Here is a 15,270-nt window from a genome sequence, read left to right as displayed (position 1 = left end):
AAAAGTTCCACCAGAGAACTACTAAACCTGATAAACACCTTCAGAGAAGTGGCTGGGTATAAAATTAACTCAAATAAATCAGTAACCTTCCTCTACACAAAAGAGAAATAAGCTGAGAAAGAAATTAGGGAAACGACACCCTTCATAATAGTCCCAAATAATGGGGTTGGGGATTTAGCTCAGTGGTAAAGCGCTTGCCTAGCAAACGCAAGGCCCTGGGTTCAGTCCTCAGCTCCAAAGGAAAAAAAAAAAATATATATATATATATATATATATATAACCTCAGTGTGACTTTAACCAAGCAAGTGAAAGATCTGTATGATAAGAACTTCAAGCCTCTGAAGAATGAAATTGAAGAAGATCTCAGAAGATGGAAAGATCTCCCATGCTCATGAATTGGCAGGATTAATATAGTAAAAATGGCCATTTTACCAAAAGTGATCTACAGATTCAATGCAATCCCCATCAAAATACCAATCCAATTCTTCAAAGAGTTAGACAGAACAATTTGCAAATTCATCTGAAATAACAAAAAACCCAGGATAGCTAAAACTATTCTCAACAATAAAAGGACTTCAGGGGGAATCACTATCCCTGAACTCAAGCAGTATTACAGAGCAATAATGATAAAAACTGCATGGTATTGGTACAGAGACAGACAGACCACTGGAATAGAATTGTAGACCCAGAAATGAACCCACACACCTATGGTCACTTGATTTTTGACAAAAGAGCCAAAACCATCCAATGGAAAAAAGATAGCATTTTCAGCAAATGGTGCTGGTTCAACTGGAGGTCAGCATGTAGAAGAATGCAGATCGATCCATGCTTATTACCCTGTCCAAAGCTTATGTCCAAGTGGATTAAGAACCTCCACATCAAACCAGATACACTCAAACTAATAGAAGAAAAAGTGGGGGAAGCATCTTGAATACATGAGCACTGGAGAAAATTTCCTGAACAAAACACCAGTGGCTTATGCTCTAAGATCAAGAATCAACAAATGGGATCTCATAAAACTGCAAAGCTTCTGTAAGGCAAAGGACACTGTGGTTAGGACAAAACGACAACAAACAGATTGGGGAAAGATCTTTACCAATCCTACAACTGATAGAGAGCTTATATCCAAAATATACAAAGAACTCAAGAAGTTAGACTGCAGGGAGACAAATAACCCTATTAAAATATGGGGTTCAGAGCTAAACAAAAATTCACAGCTGAGGAATTCCGAATGGCCGAGAAACACCTAAAGAAATGTTCAACATCTTTAGTCATAAGGGAAATGCAAATCAAAACAACCCCGAGATTTCACCTCATACCAGTGAGAATGGCTAAGATCAAAAACTCAGGTGACAGCAAATGCTGGCGAGGATGTGGAGAAAGAGGAACACTCCTCCATTATTGGTGGGATTGCAGACTGGTACAACCATTCTGGAAATCAGTCTGGAGGTTCCTCAGAAAATTGGACATTGAACTGCCTGAGGATTCAGCTATACCTCTCTTGGGCATATACCCAAAAGATGCCCCAACATATAAAAAAGACACGTGCTCCACTATGTTCATAGCAGCCTTATTTATAATAGCCAGAAGCTGGAAAGAACCCAGATGCCCTTCAACAGAGGAATGGATACAGAAAATGTGGTACATCTACACAATGGAACAATACTCCACTATCAAAATAATGACTTTATGAAATTCATAGGCATATGGATGGAAGTGGAAAATATCATCCTGTGTGAGGTAACCCAATCACAGAGAAACACACATGGTATGCACTCATGGATAAGTGTCTATTAGCCCAAATGCTTGAATTACCCTAATTGTACAGAACACATGAAACTCAAGAAGGATGACCAAAGTGCAAATGCTTCACTCCTTCTTTAAATGGGGAACAAGAATACTCTTGGGTGGGAATAGAGAGGCGAACTTTAGAACAGAGGCTGAAGGAATGCCCATTCAGAGCCTGCCCCACATGTGGCCCATACATATACAGTCACCAAACTAGATGAGATGGATGAAGCAAAGAAGTGCAGGCTGACAGGAACAGGATGTAGATCTCTCCTGAGAGACACAGCCAGAATATGCAAATACATAGACGAATGACAGCAGCAAAGCACTGAACTGAGAATGGGACCCCCATTGAAGGAATCAGAGAAAAAACTGAAAGAACTTGAAGGGGCTTGAGACCCCATATGAACAACAATGCCAACCAATCAGAGCTTCCAGGGACTAAGCCACTACCCAAAGACTATACATGGACTGACCCTGGGCTCCTACTACATAGGTAGCAATGTATAGCCTAGTAAGAGCACCAGGGGAAGCCCTTGGTCCTGCCAAGACTGAACCCTCAGTGAACGGGATTGTTGGGGGAGGGCATAATGGGGGAAGGATGAGGAGGGGAACACCTGTATAGAAGGGGAGTGGGAGGGATTAGGGGGATGTTGGCCTGGAAACTGAGAATAACAGTTGAAATGTAAATAAGAAATACCCAATTTAATAAAGATGAAGGAAAAAAAGAAAATTAAATACAAAAAAAAGAACATAAAGAACTCCCTTAAAGAAATACAGAACAACACAAATAAACAATTAGAATCCCTTAAAGAGGAAACACAAAAATCCTTTAAAGAATTAGAGGGAAACACAACCAAACAGATGAAGGAATTGAACAAAACCATCCAGGATTTAAAAATGGAAATAAAAACAGTAAAGAAAGCACAAAGGGAGACAACCCTGGAGATAGAAAATCTAGGGAAGAGATCTGAATACAAGAGATAGAAGAGAGAATCCCAGGAGCAGAAGACACCATAGAAAACATCGACACAATCATCAAAGATAATGTAAAACACAAATGGCTCTGAGTTTGTTAAAGTACTTTCAAGATAATATAATAAGATAAGTTAATGGACAACAGTCAGATTACCTCATATAGGTAGATGATTTTCAAAAACGTCAGAAATCCACAAAATATGAGATTTAAAGTTATTTATCTTGTATTGAAACATACCTGCCCCTACCAGTTCCCCTTTGGCCTTAATGAAGAAATTGAAAATCTCTACCTCCAGGTTAGGCAAATACTTTGTGGCTAGGAAGCCACTGGGCAGAAACTGCCTATTTCATCTACAGAAAAATACTGTCCAAAAAGGAATACCTTATGCAGAATAGTTGACTGATAATCTTTGACAAGCCAGAATTATCAGCCCTTCAGGGTTTATAGATAATTGCTCCTTCTCAGATTTCTGATGGGGTTGAAGACTGATTATAGTCTCATAGTCTATCAGGCTATTTAACTTTGAAAATACATATTTTATTAGATAGTTATCAGATAGTATACAATCTAGCCAGAATATAATATAGATTTTAAGTCTTTCTTAAGCTGTAATAAATAACTAAATGTTCTGTTTAACTGATAAAATGTTGGACTAGGTGTTAGGTATATTTTATGCTTTTAATTACAAAATGATAATAGTTGTACCCAGCTTATATTTGAGAACAAAATTTTTTATTTAGACCAAAATGATAAAAATGTCATCACACAGGTGAAGGCAGGTACAAGATAGAATGAGGTCTGTCATTGGGTGAGAAGGCAGGATAGTCAGGAGAAAAGTTTAGAGAGAGGAGGAGACTGAGCAAGGAGAGGAAGCATAGAGGATATGCATATGTTTTCCTCTATGGGGAAAACATAGAGGCTTATCAAAGATTCCTCTTTGCACATTTACAGGTTGTTATCTTAAGGAATAGATGTCTACATGGCTTTGTATGTCTAGGTGGGCAATTATATCTTATCGATTGGGGGGGGGGATGCTAAAAGCTCCTATCCCAAAGCATCCAGGCAATCCAGGACACAATAAGAAGATCAAACCTAAGGATAATATGTATAGAAGAGGGTGAAGACTCCAAACTTAAAGGGACAGTAAATATCTTCAACAAAATCATGGAAGAAAACTCCTCTAACCTAAAGAAAGAAATGCCCATAAGCATACAAGAAGCCTACATAACTCCAAATAGATTGGACCAGAGAAGAAATTCCTCCTGCCACATAATAGTCAAACACCAAATGCACAAAACAAAGAAAGAATATTAAAAGCAGTAAGGTAAAAAGGTCAGGTAACATATAAAGGCAGACCTATAAGAATTACAGCACACTTCTAACCAGAGACTACAAAAGCCAGAAGATCCTGGGCAGATGTCATACAGACGCTAAGAGAACACAAATGCCAGCCCAGGATGCTATATCCAGCAAAACTCAACACAAGGAGAGAGATTACAACCTAAAAAAATCGAGAACATAATCTCTTGCAATGAAACCAAAAGAAGAGAGACACACAAACATAATTCCACCTCTAACAACAACAACAAAAAAAACCCAGAAAACAACAATAACTATTACTTAATATCTATTAACATCAATCAACTCAGTTCCTCCCCCCCAAAAAAGATGTAAAGTAACAGACTGGCTACGTAACAAGGACCCAGCATTTTGCTGCATACAGGAAAGAGATCTCAGAGACAGAGACACACAATACCACAGAGTAAAAGGCTGGAAAGCAAATTTCCAAGCAAATTGTCAAAGAAACAAGCTGGAGTAGCCATTCTAATATCAAATAAAATCAACTTTCAACCAAAAGTTATCAAAAAAGATAAGGAAGGATACTTCATATTCATCAAAGAAAAAATCCACTAAGATGAACTCTCATTCCTAAATATCTATGCTTCAAATACAAGGGCACCTACATACGTAAAAGAAACCTTACTAAAGCTCAAAGCACACACTGCACCTCACACAATAATAGTAGGAGATTTCAACACCCCACTCTCATCAATGGACAGATAATGGAAACAGAAATTAAACAGAGATGTAGAGAAACTAACAGAAGTTATGAACCAAATGAACTTAACAGGGATTTATAGAACATTTCATTCTAAACCGAAAGATTATACCTTCTTCTCAACACCTCATGGTACTTTCCACAAAATTGACCATATAATCAGTCACAAAACAGGCCTCAAATTTCAAACCACCTCAGCACCACTCTCTTCCATGCTCCTACTATTATGGCCCATTAAGCCCCACTTAAAGCAAGCATTCCACTGATTTTTTTAACCCAAAGTCCAAACATTCCTCCCAACAAAAGCATGGTTGGGTCTATGACAACAACCCCAGTTCCTGGTACCATCTGCCTTTGTTAAGGTTTCATTGCTGTGAAGAGACACCATGACCATAGTAAATTAAAAAAAAATTTAACTGGGACTGGCTTATAAGTCAGAGGTTTAGTCCATTGTCATTGTGACAAGAAGCATAGTGGTTTGTAATAGGACTCGGTACTGGAGAAGGATCTGAGATTTCTACATCTGGATCAACAGATAACAGAAAAAGAAAACACTAGACCTGTCTTGAGCTTCTGAAACCTCAAAGCACACCCCCAGTGACACATTTCTTCCAACAAGGTCACACCTCCTCCAACAAGGCCACACCTCCTAAGAGGGCAATTTCTTATCAGCCTATGAAGTCCATTTTGATTCAAACCAACCTGTGTAGTCCTTCACAACATCCCACAGCATCATTAAAAACAGATTACTTCTGATTTATGTTTTGTGACTCCTTATTTATGGAAATAAACGATTTTTTCAATGACTGGCTCTTCAGGCACAAGAATGAATGAATTCTGCACTTGAAGACCGATATTGCTTTCCACTCCATCTGCATGACTATGAAAAATGGCAATGGTAGTAGACGTTATGGCTTCCTTCAAATGCTGGCCAGACACAGGCATCTGTGCCTCTTCCCAAGCTTTTTAATGGAGTCTGGGTATGAAGAGAAAGAATGTTTAAAACATCCTTCCACTCATCAGGCCAAAAATGGGTTCAAGATTATAGGTCACAGACAGTTCCTCAGGGAGCTTAAATCACACACCTGAAATAAATGAATCAGTAAAGGCTATTATAATGGTGGTTTAAAGAAACTTTCACTCCCTGGGGAAAAAGCTTTTAGTGGTTTCTTGTGTTCACATGTGCCTTTATAAGCAGAAATAAAGAAAAAAAAAACAATACTCCCAAGTCATGTTTTCAGAGCAAAAATACAAACTGTCAAAATATATGAGAGAAGATTACAAATAAATACAACACATGTAACAAATTTGCTAGACTTCATGTGACAAATTTTTAAGTAAATTCATTCGGTATTTAAAACAATGATGGGACCAGCAAGATGGCTCAGTGAGTTGTCATTCAGCCTGATTAGCAAGTTCAATTCCCCATCTCCATAGTGGAAGAAGAAAACTGACTCCTGTTAGGAGTCTTTTGACTTGCATATACATGTCATAGTATTAAAATGTACACATACATACATACATATGTACGTACACTAAATAAATGTACTAACATTTGTAAATAACAATATTTCACATTTCAATTAAATTTTACCTTAAAATATAGCATATGTCCACACCTTCTTTTCCCCAAGGCTCCAGGAACATGGAAGAAAGCACAGTAAAGATTGTTGGGGCTAGAGTTAAGGGAGGACATCACATAGCCATGTCTTTTGCACAGAGCAGGGCTGATGCACTTGGGAGTTCATGGAAGCTATAGTTGCCTGTGCAGGACCAAGCCACTCAACATTTCTACACAGACTGGGGGGAGGGGGTCTTAGGAGGCCTTACCCCTAGCTGAGGAACTATATAGACAGTTGGCAGTTAATCGCTACTGGGGGAAAAAAGAGTCCATTTTCTTTAGGTGTGTGGCCTCTAGTACAGTGACTATACTCCAGTGGATAGCTTTGCATCCATGTACAGTTGAGTAGCACTAGTTTGTAATTCAGTGGATTATTAAATCTAACAATCCATATGATGTGAGGAGCTGAGACTCAAACTAAATGCACGGGAAACCCATTCAATGAAACTAAAGCGGAGAATTTCACAAATCTAGAGAAAGATGTGGACATACAAGCACTGTAGGCACTTAGAACTCATAGTAGACACAACTAAAAGAGAATTGATTCATGTCACATTACAGGATATGCATGTCACATCACAGGCTAAGACTACAGAACACCAATAAACAAGTTTAAAAGCTACAAGAGACCCTGCCCCTAGAGCCATTACAGGGATGGCAGCTGTGTCACATGTGCGTCAGTAGGTGGCAGAGAGGAGAGAGGCTATGTCTATGCTCAGGCTGTGAGCATCTGAATAATTAGTACTCCAACATTCCCTGAAAAAAGTGAGCATGAGACAACCACCAGTTGGGGCCACACAGGCCTGGGTGGGCCTACCATGCCCAAGAAGACCCCTGTTTGGAGCCATATGCGGGGCACAGCACTCCTGAGACTACCCCAGAAACCTAGAGAGCCCTATGCCACTAAGAGAAGCAAGTAAGTGGTGGAGAAATGGAAGATTAAAAAAAAGGATGTGGGCACAATGAAGAGAGGCAGAACTGGAGACTCAAGGGTAATAAGGAACAGTCTGGTGTAAGTAGCCTGTGATACCACATGGACCCATGAAGGGGCCATGGCCTGTGCTGCCACTGGGGCCACATCTAGGTCTGTGACACTGCAACAGTAGTGGCCTATTGCCATCAAAACCCAGGGATGCATCACTGGTCTGAGCTTCTTCCCAGAGACATGTTGATGTCAGGCTGTGCAGAACTGGTCCCACTCCTCAGCTGGACATCTTGAGAGAGCTGGCTCTGGAAATATGAGAGCAGGAGAGGGGCAAGGCCCCTCATCGACTGCAGCACTCAGGAGAGCATGTCATGCACCTCACCTGGGCAGCACAGTAGAAACGACCCTCATTGGGATGGGGGCTGGGAGGTAGTGAGCTGGTGCCAAGGGTGTAAGTTTGGGAGAGCTGGCCTTAAAACTTGTCAGCTATGGGATGAAATGGGTAGGGGAGAGGTGTCCCCTTGCCCATTGCCACCAATGGCAAGCACAGAAGAGTGGCCCTAGATATGGGGATGCAGGTGATCCGTGCCAGACGGTGTGAGTGTGGGAGATGGACTGAGCCTCTTGTCTGCTGGATGGTGGCACAGATGAGGGAAAGACACACTCTTAGGCCCAGATGCAAGACTTCGAATTAGCCTACCTCAACATGTACCCCACTGATGAACAACTGGAGTGCATGACAACAAAAAAGATGAGCCACAGATGCTGGAACAGCTCATCTCAAATTGCACTGTGGAACCCTAACAGCAAGACCAACATGGTACATGGTACTTGCCATAAGAACGCACATCAAGTCAGTGACTTAGACTACAGGAGCCAGAAATAAACCCACACAAGTCAAGCTACTAGGTTTCCACTGAAAACACCAAAAAAGACAACCTCTCCAAGAAATGGTGCTCGGGAGACTAAGTGTTCACATGGAGGACAATGAAAATACATCCTTGCTCTCTCAACCTGTAGGACAATCAACTCAAAATGGATTGAAGTCTTTATCAGCGCTTAAGACTTAGAAGCTACTACAAGAAAACATGGGGCAAACATTCTAAAATATGGATGAAGACTTTTTTGGGCAGAACTCCACAGGTCCAGGAAGTAATATCAAGTATTATTTAAAAAACAATGCTGTAATAATATAAATATTCATAATGTAAATAAAATAATACTAACGGTTGTGTGCACAGCAAAGGAAACAAGCATCATAGTGAAAAGAAGCCTGCATGGTGAGAAATTCGTGACCCGCTTGTTACCTCAGGGGTCAATGTCCACAACATACAAAGAACTCAAAAATTAAACACAGAACAACAATCCAGTCTTAAATGGGAAAATGAGTTGGACAGCTTTATAAAGAAATATAAGTGGTGAATAAATACGTGAGCATTCCGAACATCCTTTTTTGTGCATTTATTTATCCTTTGAGAATCTTATGCACTATATTTTGATCACACTCATTCTCCCCCCACCCCAGCTCATCCCAGCATCTCCTCCACCATCTACTCACCTAACTCCTCTCTCTCTCTCTCTCTCTCTCTCTCTTAAAAACTGTATTAAGTTACACATTTAGAATCATGGAGTCAAAAAAAAGTCGATCTCTAGGAGCAGTGACACACCCGAGAGCAGAGCTCTCTGTATGCAGATTCCATGGGGAGAGAGCGGGACTCTCATAAGTGCAGACAATCCTAAGAGCACAGGGGATAACACCACTTTTGCTCACATTCCTGGTAGAGGAACCTGCTTGGAGCCCTCTAAACACAGGAACCTAGGAGCAGTCTGGGACAGGATCCTTTCAGTTTCTGCCTGTGACACAACTCTCTGTACCCAAATCCTGCTGGAAGAAAGCCAGTCTCTAGGAGTGCTGACACACAGGCTTATAGGAGGGTCAAACCACTGTCAGAGACAGCAAGAACAGCTAACAGCAAAGATAACCAAACGGTGAGAGGCAAGTGCAAGAGACTAAGAAACAGAAATCAAGGCCATTTGGCATCTTCAGAACCCAGCTCTCCCACCAAAGTAAATACTAGATATCCCAAAACACCAAAAAAGCAAGATTTGGATTTAAAATCACATCTCATGATGATGATAGAGGACTTTAAGAAGGACATCAATAACTCATTTAAAGAAATACAGGAAAACACAGGTAAGCAGGTAGAAACTCTTAAAGAGGAAACACAAAAATTCCTTAAAGAATTAAAGGAAAACACAACCAAACAGGTGAAGGAACTGAGCAAAATAATCCAGGATCTAAAAATGGAAATAGAAACAATAAAGAAATCACAAAGAGAGACAACCCCAGAGATAGAAAACCTAGGAAACAGATCAGGAGTCATAGACACAAGCATTACCAACAGAATACAAGACATAGAAGAAAGAATTTCAGGGACAGAAGATACCATAGAAAACATTGACACAACTGTCAAAGAAAATGGAAAAGGCAAAAAGCTCCTAACCTAAAACATTCAGGAAATCCAGGACACAATAAGAAGATCAAACCAAAGCAAAATAGGTATAGAAGAGAATAAAGACTCCCACCTTAAAGGGCTAGTAAATATCTTCAACAAAATTATAGAAGAAAACTGCCCTAACCTAAAGAAAGAGATGCCCATAAACATACAAGAAGCCTACAGAACTCCAAGTAGATTGGACCAGAAAAGAAATTCCTCCAGTTACATGATAGTTAAAACACCAAATACACAAAACGAAGAAAGAATATCAAAAGCAGTAAGGGGGAAAAGTCAAGTAAAATATAAAGGCAGACCTATCAGACTTACACCAGACTTCTCACCAGAGACTATGAAAGCCAGAAGACCCTTGGCAAATGTCATACAGACCCTAAGAGAACACAAATGCCAGCCCAGACTAATATACCCAGCAAAATTCTCAATTGCCATAGATGGAGAAACTAAGATATTCCATGACAAAACAAAATTTACATATTATCTTTCCACAAATCTAGCCCTACAAAGGATAATAGACGGAAAACTACAACACAAGAAAGTAAACTACACCCTACAAAAAGCAAGAAAGTAGTCTTGTTATAAATCCAAAAGAAGAGAGCCACACAAACATAATCCCACCTTTAACAACAAAAATAACAGGATACAACCATCACTATTTCCTAATATTTCTTAACATCAACGGACTCAATTCCCCCAATAAAGACATAGACTAACAGACTGGATACATAAACAGGACACAGCATTTTGCTGCATACAGGAAACACACCTCAGTGACAAAGAAAGACACTACCTCAGAGTAAAAGGCTGGAAAAATATTCTCCAAGGAAACGGTCCCAAGAAACAAGCTGGAAAAGCCATCCTAATATAGAATAAAATTGACTTTCAACCAAAAGTTATCAAAAAAGATAAGGAAGGACACTATATTCATCAAAGGAAAAATCCATCAAGATAAACTCTCAATCCTAAATATCTATGCTCCAAATACAAGGGCACCCACATTCATAAAAGAAACCTTACTAAATCTCAAAGCACACATTGCACCTTACACAATAATAGTGGGAGACTTCAACACCCAACTCCCATCAATGGAAATTTCATGGAAACAGAAACTAAACAGAAACACAGTGAAAATAACAGAAGTTATGAACCAAATGGATTTAGCAGATATTTACAGAACATTTCATCCTAAAACCAAAGAATATACCTTCTTTTCATTACCTCATGGTACCTTCTACAAAATTGACCAAATAATCAGTCAGCAAAACAGGCCTCAACAAATACAAGGGGATTGAAATAATCCCATGCATCCTATGAAATCACCACAGACTAAGGCTGGTCTTCAATAACAACAAAAACAACAGAAAACCCACATATACATGGAAGCTGAACAATGCTCTACTCAGTGATAACTTGGCAAAGGAAGAAATTAATTTTTAGAATTTAATGAAGGCACAAAATACCCAAAACTTATGAGACACAATGAAGGCAGTGCTAAGAGGAAAACTCATAGCTCTGAGTGCCTCCAGAAAGGAACAGGAGAGAGCATACATTAGCAACTTGACAGCACACCTAAAAGCTCTAGAACGAAAAGAAACAAATACACCCAAGAGGAGTAGATGGCAGGAAATAATCAAACTCGGGGCTAAAATCAACCAAACAGAAACAAACAAAAAAAAACTATACAAAGAATCAACAAAATCAGGAGCTAGTTCTTTGAGAGAATCAACAAGATAGATAAACCCTTAGCCAGACTCACCAGAAGGCACAGAGATAGTATCCAAATTAACAAAATCAGAAATGAAATGAGAGACATATCAACAGAAACTGAGGAAAGTCAAAAAATCATCAGATCCTACTCCAAAAGCTGATACTCAACAAACTGGAAATATTAGATGAAATAGACAATTTTCTAGACAGATACCAGGTACCAAAGTTAAATCAGGATCAGATTAACCATCTAAACAGTCCCATAACTCCTAAAGAAATAGAAGCAGTTATTAAAAGTCTCCCAACCACAAATAGCTCAGGACCAGATGGGTTTAGTGCAGAATTCTATCAGTCCTTCATAGATCTAATTCCAATACTGTCCAAACTATTCCACAAAATAGAAACAGAAAGAACACTAACCAGTTCCTCCTATGAAGCCATAATTATGCTTATACCTAAACCACACAAAGATCCAACAAAGAAAGAAAACTTCAGACCAATTTCCCTAACGAATATCGATGCAAAAATATTCAATAAAATTCTCACAAACTGAATCCAAGAACATATCAAAATGATCATTCAACATGATCAAGTAGGCTTCATCCCAGGGATGCAGGGATGGTTTAATACATGGATGGATTTCCAAATCCATCAACGTACTCCACTATATAAACAAACTCAATGAAAAAAAAAACACACACAAGATCATCTCATTAGATGCTGAAAAAGCGTTTGACAAATTCAACACTCCTTTATGTTAAAAGTCTTAGAAAGATCAGGAATTAAAAGCCCATACCTAAAAATAGTAAAGGCAATATACAGCAAACCAGTAGCCAACATCGAACTAAATGTAGAGACACTTGAAGCAATCCCAGGGACCACACAAGGCTGCCCACTACCTCCCTAGCTATTCAATATAGTACTTAAATTCCTAGCCAAAGCAATCAGACAACAGAATGAGGTCAAAGGGATACAAATTGGACAAAAAGTCAAAATATTACTATCTGCAGATGATATGATGGTATACCTAAGTAACTCCAAAAGTTTCACAAGAGAACTCCTAAACCTGATTAAAAAAAAAAAAACTTCAGCAAAGTGGCTAGTTATAAAATTGACTCAAACAAATCAGTAGCTTTCCTCTACTCAAAGGATACACGGGCTAAGAAAGAAATTAGGGAAAAGACATCCTTCATAATAGTCACAAACAATATAAAATACCTTGTTGGGACTCTAACCAAGCAAGTGAAAGATCTGTATGACAAGAACTTCAAGTCTCTGAAGAAAGAAATTGAAGAAGACCTCAGAAGATGAAAAGGTCTCCCATGCTCATGAACTTGCAGAATTAATATTGTAAAACTGGCCATCATGTCAAAAGCAATCTACAGATTCAATGCAATCCCCATTAAAATTCCAACTTAATTCTTCATAGAGTTGGAAGAGCAATTTGCAAATTCATTTGGAATAACAAAAAAAACCAGGATAACGGAAACTATCCTCAATAAAAAATAATAATAAAAAGACCTTCTGAGGGAATCACCATCCCTGACATCAACTAGTACTAAAGAGCAATCTTGATAAAAACTGTATGGTGTTGGGACAGAGACAGGCAGGTAGATCAATGGAAAAGAATTGAAGACCCAAAAATGAATCCACACACCACACCTATGGACACTTGATCTTTGACAAAAGAACTAAAACCATCCAATGAAATCAAGATAGCACTTTCAACAAATGGTGCTGTTTCCACTGGCAGTCAGCATGTAGAAGAAAGCAAATTGGTCCATCATTATCTCCCTGTACAAAGCTCAAGTCCAAGTGGATCAAGGACCTCCACTCCACATCAAACCAGATACACTGAAAATAATAAAGAGAATGTGAGGAAGAGCCTCAAACACATGGACACTGGGGAAATTTTCCTGAGTAGAACACCAATGGCTTATGCTCTAAGATCAAGAATCGACAAATGGGACCTCATAAAGCTACAAAGTTTCTGTAAGGCAAAGGACACTGTCATTAGGACAAAATGGCAACCATCGTATTGGGAAAAGATCTTTACCAATCCTACATCTGATAGAGGGCTAATATCTAATATATACAAAGAACTCAAGATGTTAGACTCCAGAGAATCAAATAACCCTATTAAAAAATGGGATACAGAGCTAAACAAAGAATTCTCAACTGAGGAATGCCGAATGGCTGAGATGTACATAAAGAAATGTTCAACATCCTTTGTCATCAGGGAATTGGCAAGCAAAACAACTAAGATTCCACCTCACACCAGTCAGAATGGCTAAGATCAAAAACTCAGGTGACAGCAGATGCTGGCAAGAATGTGGAGAAAGAGGAACACTCCTCCATTGTTGGTAGGATTGCAGACTGGTACAACCATTCTGGAAATCAGTCTGGAGGTTCCTCAGAAAATTGGACATTGCACTACCTGAGGACCCAGCTACACCTCTCTTGGGCATATACCCAAAAGATGCCCCAACATATAACAAAGACACATGTTCCACTATGTTCATAGCAGCCTTATTTATAATAGTCAGAAGCTGGAAAGAACCCAGATGCCCTTCAATAGAGGAATGGATACACAAAATGTGGTATATCTACACAATGGAGTACTACTCGGCTATTAAAAACAATGACTTCATGAAATTTATGGACAAATGGATGGAACTAGAAAATATCATCCTGAGTGAGGTAACCCAACCACAAAAGAATTCACATGGTATGCACTCACTGATAAGTGCATATTAGCCCAAAAGCTCTAATTACCCAAGATACAATTCACAGACCACATGAAGCTCAAGAAGGACAACCGAAGTGCAGATGCTTCAGTCCTTGTTTAAAGGGGGAACAAAAATATGCATGGGGAAAATACTGAGACAAAGTTTGCAGCAGAGACTGAAGGAAAGGCCATCAGAGACTACCTCACCTGGGGATCCAACCCATATAAATACAGTCACCAAACCCAGTCACTATTGTTGATGCCAAGAAGTGCATGCTGGCAGGAGCCTGATATAGCTATCTCCTGAGAGGCTCTGCCAGAGCAAGAAAAATACAGAGGCAAATGCTAGCAGCAAACCATTGAACTGAGAATGGGGTCCACATTGGAGGAGTTAGAGAAAGGATTGTAGGAGCTGAAGTGGTTGCAACCCCATAAGAACAGCAATACCAACCAACCATAGCTCTCACAGACTAAAACACTACCCAAAGGGTACACATGGACAGACTCATGACTCCAGCTTCATATGTGGCAGAGGATGGCCTTGTTGGGCAACAATGGGAGGAGAAGCCCTTGGTCCTGCCAAGGCTGGACTCCCCCAGTGTAAGGGAATGTCAGGATGTGGAGGTGGAAAAGGGGTGGGTGAATGGGTGGGGGAACACCCTCATAGAAGAAGGGGGAGGGGGATGGAATAGGAGGTTTATGAACAGGAAACCAGGAAAGGGGATAACATTTGAAATGTAAATTAAAAAATATTCAACAATAAAAGATCAAAATAAAATAAAATAAAATCATGGAGTTTAGACTGTCTTGACTATTTCTGAGCATGGGGCTTGCTCTGAAGTGTGGTTGGTACATACAGTGTCACTCCATTTAAGAAAACTGACTTTTCCTTTCCTATTAACTGCCAACAGCTCCTCAGGTTAGAAGTGAGGCTTTGTCCCTGGCCCTTT

At 39.5% G+C, this 15,270-nt stretch overlaps 1 protein-coding gene and 1 pseudogene across 7 annotated transcripts in view; one reads left to right on the top strand and one right to left on the bottom strand.

Annotated features, from left to right (window-relative positions):
- Window positions 1–15,270, bottom strand: part of Otol1 (otolin 1) — a 144,243-nt gene that overhangs the window by 106,630 nt on the left and 22,343 nt on the right.
- LOC120101308 (small nucleolar RNA SNORA17) lies at window positions 7,078–7,201 on the top strand (annotated as a pseudogene).

The sequence above is a fragment of the Rattus norvegicus genome, chromosome 2, assembly GCF_021556685.1.
Source record: "Rattus norvegicus strain SHRSP/BbbUtx chromosome 2, alternate assembly SHRSP_T2T, whole genome shotgun sequence".
Taxonomy (NCBI): domain Eukaryota; kingdom Metazoa; phylum Chordata; class Mammalia; order Rodentia; family Muridae; genus Rattus; species Rattus norvegicus.
This window is presented reverse-complemented; position numbering and strand designations above follow the sequence as displayed.